This window comes from Tyto alba, unplaced genomic scaffold (genome assembly GCF_018691265.1).
Source record: "Tyto alba isolate M040663 unplaced genomic scaffold, T.alba_DEE_v4.0 Super-Scaffold_5, whole genome shotgun sequence".
NCBI classification, from domain to species: Eukaryota; Metazoa; Chordata; class Aves; order Strigiformes; family Tytonidae; genus Tyto; species Tyto alba.
In genome coordinates this window covers 3,441,011-3,451,113 of record NW_024881326.1, presented here as the reverse complement: position 1 = coordinate 3,451,113, position 10,103 = coordinate 3,441,011, and the positions used below count along the sequence as shown (strand labels likewise).

At 51.1% G+C, this 10,103-nt stretch overlaps 1 long non-coding RNA gene across 2 annotated transcripts; it reads right to left on the bottom strand.

Moving 5' to 3' along the window:
* Positions 1–232: 232 nt before the first annotated feature.
* LOC116959275 lies at positions 233–8,566 on the bottom strand. Of its 2 annotated transcripts, none has more exons than XR_006166985.1 (2): positions 8,343–8,566; positions 233–7,149 (listed from the first exon to the last, which is right to left on the bottom strand). It is a non-coding gene; the product is annotated as an uncharacterized LOC116959275 (long non-coding RNA). The 2 variants fall into 2 exon arrangements; XR_004405756.2 differs by having other exon boundaries at positions 233–2,088.
* Between the last annotated feature and the right edge of the window lie 1,537 nt (positions 8,567–10,103).

The window sequence follows — 10,103 nt, the reverse complement described above, 5'->3', positions numbered from 1 at the left end:
CTGAAAGCATTCCTGGGAGCTGGCAGGAGGGGCTCAGGCTCCCCCGTTTCTTGCTGACAGCTGCTCTGGGAGGTGGGCATGCCCCCCATGTGCCACCCCCCGAGGGGACAGTGTCAGGCACCGGCAGTGGGACCCAGGCTCTTGCGTGGGGACACGGAGCTTTTCGAGGACAGGCGGGGAGCGGCAGCCGCTCTGACTCATCGGGCTTGCACAGAAGACTTGCAGATGGATGTTGAAGGCATTTAAGTTTTAATTTTTTATGGTGTCTGACAGTTTATTTTTTAATTAAAGCTGCGCTTGAGCAGGAAGGGCTGGAGCTGTTGTTTCTGCGGCTGCTCTGATCTGGCAGATGCTCGTGGTTGTGTTTCACCCGTCAGGTTTGGGAAAAGGAGCGGGATGGCCTCTGGGGCACAGCCCTTTCCTATTTATTTAAAAAAACCTGCTCAGAGTGACATCTGTACTAAGTCGATTTTCTAAGAAAAAAAAAAAAAAGAAGAAACTCCTCCAGGCTCCATTGCCTCCAAGTTACCAGATATGACAAGTCATCAAAACCCATCTTTTACGCTTACAAATGACATTGCACGTGATGTATCCCTGGAACGGCCTTTTCTGGTGCTTCTCTGGGGAAATAGGATGAAAAACCAGGCCAGGGCACAGGAGCAGCTGCAGCCACAGGTGAACATGTGCGAGCAAATCAGGGCGGTGAATTGTTTGGCTGCCCGAAGCCCCGGTGCCAGCCAGGCTGAGCGAGTACCGCAGGCGAAGCTGCTCCACATCCCGCGCTGCTCCTGGGAACGGCTGAGCCCGAGCTGGTGGGGACCCCCGACATCACCGCTCCAGCCCAAACCAGCAGCTACTGGGGAAACTCAGTTCCTGATGCAGAGGCTGCTGGTCGGATCCAGGCAGAGCCGACCTGACCGATTCCTGGGAAAAAAGAAAGCGAAAAGCTCCTGTTTGGGATGGACCAGCACATCGCGGTGGTGATGGCTGAATCGGTCCCTCCTTGCTTTGCTTGTCAGGAGCCCTGCTCTCAGCCAGTTGCTAAAACCAGGCATAAAAGCAGACTTAATTATGTTAGCAAATGGCTCCCAGGAAATAATTGCCTCTTTTATGGAAGTGACCTCATTAGACACTGTTAAATTGGGCAGTAACAGAGACATCTGCTGTCTCTGACATCACTGCACTAGCAAGGGATGCAATGTGACCACATCCGTGCTGATATTCCCAGGGTTCAGCCGTGGCTTATTTTTCTGTCCCTACAGTCTGATCTTAACATGCATGGCCACGTCTGTGCTGAAAGACACAGAAGAGCCCAGTGCTGGTGTGGGACAGTCTGTGCCAGGGAAATACGGGACTATTCCCAGTCCAGGAGACTGCGAGTCCCGCACCAACCTGCAGCACAGCGGGCTTTAACAAAGGGAAGATGGAAAAACACGGATAAAATCCTGAAAGAGTCAGTGCCACCTAGACCGAAAACACACTTAAATCAATAACCAGGCAGCACAGCATAGAGATAATTAATTACCTCTTGCTGCATTATTAATTATTCTGATGTTTGTCATTCTCTATTTTTCATAATTTTCTACTTACTCCCTTCCTGCAGCTCTTCATCCTTGGTGTCAAGTGAACTTCCAGCACTGGCCAAATGTCTCACCAGGGAAAACCAGTCATCCAAAGATGCTGGGAAAACTCTTCGGTGCCCAGCATGCCAGCAGGTCATCCTGTTTCTGATCCAGGGTGAATGAGCAGCCCCCTTTTTTGGGGAGGTAATTGGTGATTGTGCCCAGCCGTGCTGGGTGATGTGCCCTGGGCTGGTTCCCACTGGGGCTCCCACTGCTTCCCGCCCTGACCCACACGTGCTGCACCCTCACCTGCAAATGGGTGTCACAGGGGCAGTAAGAGCCCAGGCACCTTCCTTGAAAAATTTGAACATGTATTTGCAGAAAAGTTGTTACCTGGAAAACTGAAAGCGGAGGGTGGGCAGCAGGACGAGCCGGAGCAGCGGGATGAGCTGGGGCTGCAGGACGAGCCGAGCCTTGTCCTTAGCTGGAGTCAGGATGCAGCAGCTACAGCAAATCGAGGGTCTTCCTGTGAAAACCCACTGCCTTGCTGCCAGCTCCTGCAGCAGCTCAGTAACTTGCAGAAAGTAGAGATGGAAATTAAGAGAGCAAAAGTACCTGTGTGTCAGTGTGAGCATGCAGGAACAAGGCTGGAAGGTGACGCTTGCTTTTCCCCCTCTCCCATCACTGCGGCTGAAATAGGCTGTGATTATATTTTATCAGAGAAAACTGGCAATATTTGCTATATTATCTGCCTGGCAGCTGCTGCGAGCAGTCCCCTGGGCTGGAAGCACTCTCTTTTTTTTAACACAACAAATGCAATTTACTGCGTCCCTCGCCGGGGACAGCCAGGGATGGCTGCGGTGCCGCGCGTGGCAGCGCTCTGGCTGTGTCGCTGCTCCTGACGATGTTGTGCTGTGATGGATGCTCTGCCCAGCCCCAAGGGACACCGATATTTGCTGTTTCCTGGCTTGGAGCTGCTCCGGTCTCCCCCCTCGGCAGCAGGACCCAGCTGGCCCCTGCCCAGCACGGCCCCACACAGAGCAGCAGGCGAGTGGCTCCTGGCTGGGGGTTGCCAAATCCGGGGGTGCCCCGAGCTCAGCCCACCTCAGCACCCACTGCAACGAGACAGCCTGAAAGGCCCTCCTGGCTTGGCCAGTCACTCTGCACTTAAAAAAGACACTTTTAAGTTCAGATGTGATGGGAAAAGCCTTTTCTAGCCAGCTAGGAGTAGAACGAGTGATTTAATTATTATTTTTCTCCGTGTATGTTAGGCCCCCGCAGGACACCGATGCTGGTGTTGGGGCAGATGGCAGGCTTGAGATGCCCTCTCCACCTCGCCCTCCTGCTCCTTGCTCCCAAAACAACGTGGGAGCTGGGTCCCCAGGAGAGGGGAGGTGCTGTACCCCCCTCCCCGCACAGAAAACTAGCAGGTAGCAACACAAAAAGGATGCTGAAAATGGCTCAGAGCATCCTTTCTCCCCGGGCAGGATGCAACAGCAAGGGTCCCTGGCTCTACAAGCCACAGCTTTCCCAGCGAGCTCCGTGTCGGCAGCGGGAAGAGGCGCCTCGGCAGCGCTGCAAGCGATTGCCATCTAGAGGCTTTTGAGAAAGGAGTGCCCTTAACCCCACGAACACGGACCGAGTCGGGCAGCACCCACCCAGGGGGACACGGGGTGGCTCCCTCCAAGGCTGGAGGTGGCCGGGGTGCCCCGTGAAAGCCAACCCGGCCGGTGCGCTCCAGCCCCGAGCACGGCGGCGGCCGGGACGGCAGCGACTTCAGGCTGTGCCGGGTCACTCGGGGAAAAAAAGGACCGACTCTGCGTGGATTTGGCAGCTCCCGGGCTGGCCCAAAGGGCTGCAGGGACAAGAGACAAACTGGCATAAGCCCTGGGTGACGCGGCCACAGCCCGCGTGCCCTGTAGCAGGGGTGATTTTGCTCTTGCTCCCGAGCCATGGACGGCCGGCGTAGCTTAAAAACGTCTCTGCCCAGGGATGGCTTGTGGGCTCTGCTTCATGAGAGGGTGAAGTGCAAAGAGGCTCTAAAAAAGATTAGGTTGCAAAGATGCAACCCTACCCCCCACCCCCCCAAAAAAATGCGTCGTTTCAGTATTGCATCACTTGTAAAGTTTCTTTTGTGACACCGGGGCAATCCATCCATCCTCCCACAGTCTGTCTTGCCTCCCATTCTCGGGCTTTGATGTGCTCAGTTGTAGAAGGGCGTGGGGTTGTTTTGATTTTTCTTTTTTTTTATTATTAAAGTTAATTGCATTTTAGATTTCCCTGCTTCTTGCTCTTCCAATAGAGCCCCAGGCTGCTCTCCCGGGGCAGCGTCGTGTTTCACGCCTTCTTCAGACCAATATTTTGCAGCTACATGTAGCCCAGCAAGGCACCAATTGTTTCCAGATGCAGAAATGAATTTAATAAGGGTCTCAGCAAGTTTTTGAAACCATGGGTGCCTTGTTGCACCTCCAGCCCCCTGGGCTGCATTTTCTTATCGATCTGTTTATCGCCTGGGCTGAGAGCACTGTCCATCACCCGTGCCAGAATCCAGCCTGCAGCATAGAGCGGGCACTGATAGTGCTATTTAGGTGATAAATGAGACGTGCCTCTCATTCATCATGTTTACGAAGCATAAAATACTCATTTTTTAAAGCACCAATGTCTAGTGAAGTCAGCGGTCAGTTCCTTTATGTTTCTTGCTGCAAGCAGTTAGCAGTTGTGCTGCGCTGCAGGTGAAAATGCCCTTGCAAGCCCAAATGCTGCTGTGAAACTTTGGTGTTTTGCCTGAACCTCTTAGGAATAAAGGCTGCTTTTCAAAATCCCAATCGCTGGCTCCAGCGGGCGCTCTGCCTCAGAGCAGAGAGGCGCTTGCTTCGAAGGTGCTTACCCAGCCAAGCGCAAACAGCTGCAAGTCAAGGCGAGGTTTGTGTCACTGCCACCTCTGTCCCGAGGGACGTGGGGACCTGTCCCAGGGTGGGCAAAGCAGAGGTGCTAGGACGAAGTGGGGGGCAGGAGAGGAGCCCGTGGCTTGCAGAGCAAACCCAAAATGGAAGCCTGAAAAATTGGAAATTTTGGCATTCTTTACAAGTACAGCAAAGGGGTGGGGGGAGGTTCAGAGGAGGAGCAGAAATGATGTGAAGCCAGAGGAATACCTAAGTATGAAATAAATAATAACAGGAGATCAGACAGCCCCGGTAACGATGCTCTGAATTAGCCAGAAACCCCCTGTTTGGGAAATGTAGCTGCTTTTTATATCATCTCTTGCCAGGCTGGAGATTTCCTTCTAAATGATGCTTTTCTGGGAAAATCAAGGGGGGAACCCAGGAGGGATTTTTTTTTTTTTTTTTTTTGGCAAAATGTGCTGGGCAGGTCCCCCCCAGGCTGCGCTGCCCTCCCCTCCCACCTGGGCTGGTTCAAACACACCAACCCCGGGAGCTGCAGCCCAACCAAAACACAAGGCACCTTTCCAGGGAAATCTCCACTCCTGGAGGGGTCCCGCCTTAGACGCTTTAGGGAATTTTACAGGAGGAACTTCAGCTCTCCAGCAAAGTTTGGGATTGACCTTAAAACCCATCGTAATTAAAAAAATAAAGATGATTTCAGCACAGCTCTGTGCCTCAAAGATAAACATTTCCTTTACTCCCCAGTGGCTCCTAAACAAAGGGAAAAAAAAAAAAATGATAGGAGGATGAATTTAGCTGTGAAAGCTGCCTAAACGCTTTGTTGGAGGTTTATTTACTTTCAGTGCTGTGGGATAACTATGACGGCCTGCTTAAAACAAAGACCAACAATGCACACGCACACACGGAGACAAAGTGCCAGTGAAATGTTTAACATTAACCCAGAACAAAACTTTCCTGGAGTCTGTCCTCGACCTCCCCAAACATATGGTTTTATTCCTTCCTTCCTTCACATTAGGAAAAAAAAAAAAAAAAAGAGAAAAGAGAAAAAGGCACAGCAGTCACAGATGGGCATCTCCAGCGGTGCCACTGGCACAGCCACTGTGGCTGGGGGTCCCTCGGGGTGACCTGTCCTGGCTCGATCCGGTCTCCCTGACGGGCTGGACACTGGAAAATGTGCCTTTTCACTGGTCTGATGCCTGAAAGCTGGTTAATGCCCACTGACATACCGGCCCTGCAAAGCAGGGCCATGGGCTGAGCAGCATTTTGTGCCGTTACAACGAGGAGTACGGCAGAGCATCGTCTTGTTGGCAATGCCTCGCTCAGGCAGCGTGCGGCCCCAGCGCGCTGAACCCCTGGTTTATAATTATAAAAAATAAATACATGCATTGGCATTGAAGCCTTTCCCTACACGTGTGAAGCGTGGTTGGTTCAGGCCTGATTTGTTCTGCTCCTCCCTAAAGCGATTTTTTTTTTTTTTTTTTCCCATCCAGGCCTGTGGTGCCTTTTTTGAAGACTCGGCAGCAGCATTTCAGAGTTAAATCACCAAATTGCCGTTCACGAGCGGAGGCGACATGGCACGGCTGCTTATGCTCACTACACTGGGCGTTTGAAATAAAACAGAAATTTAGGTTTCTTTATCTTAATAGGCTGTGGGATGGGATAAATTTGGATTCCAGGTTTGTAATTGTAGGGGGTCACTCATTTGGGGCTGTACATGAGGGAGAGCAGAGACTACCCACTGTGTCTGCACACACAACCTAAAATGGTTTTGACTTTCCAGGTTAAACCTGAGTTTTATTCGTAACACATGGCTACGCCGGCTGTTGCATCTTTAATTTGTATTGTTTACTTAGTCAGCTTTAACCTCCTCATTTTCCACTCCCGGATAATTTGCAGTTGGCCCTAATGCAATTATGTTGCAATTATTATTTCCTTCTAGAGTTAGGATGCAAACATTTTCATGTGTTCTCAAATTTCTGGAAACACTTTGGCATCAGGGCGTAGAAGTTTCTACCACGGAGTGAAGGCAGATGCTGTTTGCCACGGCCAGCAAGAACCTGGGGCACCGGGGGGAGAGCCTGGGGCAGGGCCAAAGCTGCTGGGGCAGCGAGGGCTTGGGGCTGGGGGATTAATGGGGATGGGATCCCACCTGCAAAGGCAGCGAGGGGATGGACCGGCTGGGAAGGGCTGATTCCCTGCAGCTGGCGAGAGGGCGGCACTGTGGGTTTATAAACTGGCCCCGGAGCCGGTTTGGGGGTATGCAAGGCAGGCTGTAGGAGGGAGAGGGTGTCTCATGTGTGATTGGGTAGGCTGGAGTTAGGCAAGCTGCTCTGGAGGATCCCAAAACAGCGTTGTGTCTTCCTGAGCTCCTGCTGCTGCCAGCCTTTCGCGTCTGTCCCGTGCACCCTGGGCTCCGTGAGTGCTCACCCTTCATCTGGACCCTGAGCTCACCATGCAGCCAGTTAGAGAACGGGGCAGGTGAATAGAGGCCTGTTTTCTTCTATTCTTCTCTCTGTTTTCTTTTGGTTCCTGGCTCTGAAGCACCCCACGAAATCTTCTGCCCCAGTGCCGCGGCGTGCCGGGCTGCAGTGCCCGTGGTGGGTGAGGGTACGCTGCTGGAGCTGAGGCTCTCCCCTTCTGCTAAGGGACTTGCTGAGGGTTATCAAATCCAGAAGGAGCTCCCCCTTCAAATGAAGGAGAGGGAAATCCCTTACTTCAGCATCCTGAAGTATCACTCATCCCTGAGAGGTGCTTGTACCTTCCTTGCTAGTGTGGCACTACTTCGTTATCTAAATCCCCTTTCACTCTCCGCAGGTAGAGCAGTAACAACCACATGAAGCGACAAACTTGGGCAGAAAGGATTTCTCCCAGACAGTTGAAGACCAAAACATCAGCATGTGTGGCCTGGCTGTAGCTGGAGGATCTCACACAGAAAGCCTCTTTCCTTGCCTGCCTCGGGACACACACTGAGGCCACCTGAAGTGGCCTGAGATGTGATCGGCACGGTTGGAAATGTGGGCAGAGTACTTGAGAGCCTCAGCCTCGCCGATCCGCGGCTGCCGGTGCGCTTACCCCAACTTTTAACCCTCTGCAGCCGAGTTATCCATGATACAGATTTAGAAGAAATAAGATCTGCCTAGAGAGAAGGGCTGGAAGACTTAATTAGCTGCCTGCTGGCACTCAGCAATTACTGCTGTATGGTATGCCCCAATTGTGCTACTATTAACTTTCGTTCCCTGGAAATTCGGTGATTAATAATACTAATAATTCTACTGACCTCAAAGTAATTGCAGAACATTAAAGGGGAAAACTGCTTCTAATTAAGCAATTCCCAATCCTTCTGTTTTCTCTTTTTTCTGAGCCTCCGGTGCCCTCTTGGCGGCCCTGGCATGGGGCTTGCCTGGCTGGGGAGACGGGACATGCGATGGGGCAGAAACTTCTTTTTTCCCCCGCCCTAAGAAGTAACATTCCCAGAACTCTTCAGCATTTAAAAAACCAAAGCCTGTGCGAACAATAACCCTGCATGCTGTAAGTGACTGCTGATGGGAAGTCTTTGCTTCACTGCCTGATTAACCACCCAGAAGGAGACCCAGCAGCCTCCACCGGCCCCCAAATGTGTCGCTGCAGGTTGGGAAGCAGCGGAGATGCTCAGGCACCAGCTCCCTCGTGCTGCTCATTGGGGTCTTTCCATCGACTCAGGATTTAATCATGGAGCTGAACTGAAAGGGTAAAATATTTCCCTCTAGGAAAGCTCTTGAGGATGCTGAAAGGGTCCAAACTGCTCTTAGCTTTGTGTGGGGAAGGCAGAGGGATGCGAATGAGTTGAACGAAGGTGCAAGTTTATCTGGAAAAAAAAAAAAAACATCAGCTGACCTACCCCGTTTCCAGCGGCTTTCCCAGCGCAGGACGGGCTGAAGGGTTGCATTCCCACAGCACGCAGGATGCCAGATGCAGCGGCCGTGCAGCCCTCGCCAGAGGTTGCCTCTTTGATGCTGGTTGGCTCCAGGAAGAAAATGTTTGTGGTTTCTTCTTCCTTTTTGCTGCAGACAGCGCCGGGGCTGGGGTCCGGGCTGGGACGGCTGAGCAGAGAGCAGAAACGCAGCTCAGGAACTGCTGGGAGCTTTCGCAAGCAGGGAAATAGGGCAGAAGCATCCCTGTCCCCAAACTGGGAATAGCCTCTCCCTGTGGGGTGGTCACAGAAAACCCAAACCCTTTCAAAGGAAACAAAAAGCCCGCGGTTGTTTGGAAGTGAAGCAAGGGCAGGGCCCTTCAGGGTTGCTGCCGTGCAGCATCGCTGCTGGCTGGCAGGGCTCTGACTCAGCCCCGGGCAGCCTCAGCGTGTGGTTTCTTCCTGCCAACCTCCCCAAACGGTAATTTAATAAGAATTGATGCTAGCTCTTGTGATCTGAACGCTGTGCCTTTCAAAATGAGAAACAAATGGAAGTTGCCCAGCCCCGGTCTGCGCTGGGCACGTGCAGTGATGCTGCACGAGGCCTGAAGCAGAGCAAAAAAGCAGCCTAGGTGAGCCCCGTTAACACTGAAACCTACTGAGGCAGAAGGCTGTGCACTGCCCAGCGCCCTGCTCGGGGCACTGCAGCTCTGTGAGGATGAAGCTCAGGTCGTGCTCGGGCCATGAACAGCCCCAGCAGCATCTCCACGTGCCCCTTCAGCAGGAGGCAAATCCCTGTGCTGTCCCCTTGTGCTTCAGCCCATCAGCAAGGGAAAAGCAACCAGACCCTCCCCCCAAAATACTGAAATAAAGAACTGAGATGCTACAGATGGGAGGGTCCCTTTCTTCTTATTTTTTTAGTTCTAAAATGCAGCAACAAAACAGGTAGGGAAATGAAGTTCCAAAATTGACCATTTATATTTAAAAAATGACTAGGGATAAAAAGAAAATTTCATCACCAATTTTTACATATTGTATGTATTTATGTGTGTGTATGTATATGCATATATATATATATATATATATATATATATATATAAAGGCTTTATATTTAAAAAGCTAGTGCTCTTCTTGGCAAGGGATTAATGAAAATTTTCCTCTAAAGTTTACCCCCAAAGTACAAAGTGACGATTATCTCAAACATGTCACTATATGTAAATACCACTTTAAAGGCACCTTTATGAGGACAGTCTTTTGCTCCCATTTTATATTACTCTTTCTTACAAAGTTCAGAGAAATGTTCCAGAATAAATAAAATACATTTTGTTTGTCTTGGTGAGCAGGACAGGAAGGCAGAGAGCCGTCTCTGGAAAGGTCCTGCACTATTGTGGACTTTCATTTTTTTTCATAGGTATTTAAAAGCAATGATAGGCAATGCTTTATAATAAATAAAATAATGCAACTGGTAGTGCAACGCTTGGGATCGTGCTGTAGCCACAATGTGCTGCGTTAGCTTCTGACTCCCTTCCAGCACCCTGGGAGCAGCGGGACTGCTGGGGAAACAACTGGCTGCTACCTAAGCTGTGCTTCGTAAGGATTTGGAGCAAAGGGGCTTCTTCATTTAAAAGCTGAGCCAACTGAGAGGAAAAAAAAAAAAAAAAACAAACCAAAACAAACAACCAACTTCTTAATCTTTTTCTCCCCTTTTAAGCCCCAAATCGTGGCACGCCGAGCAGCTGGAGATGGGAT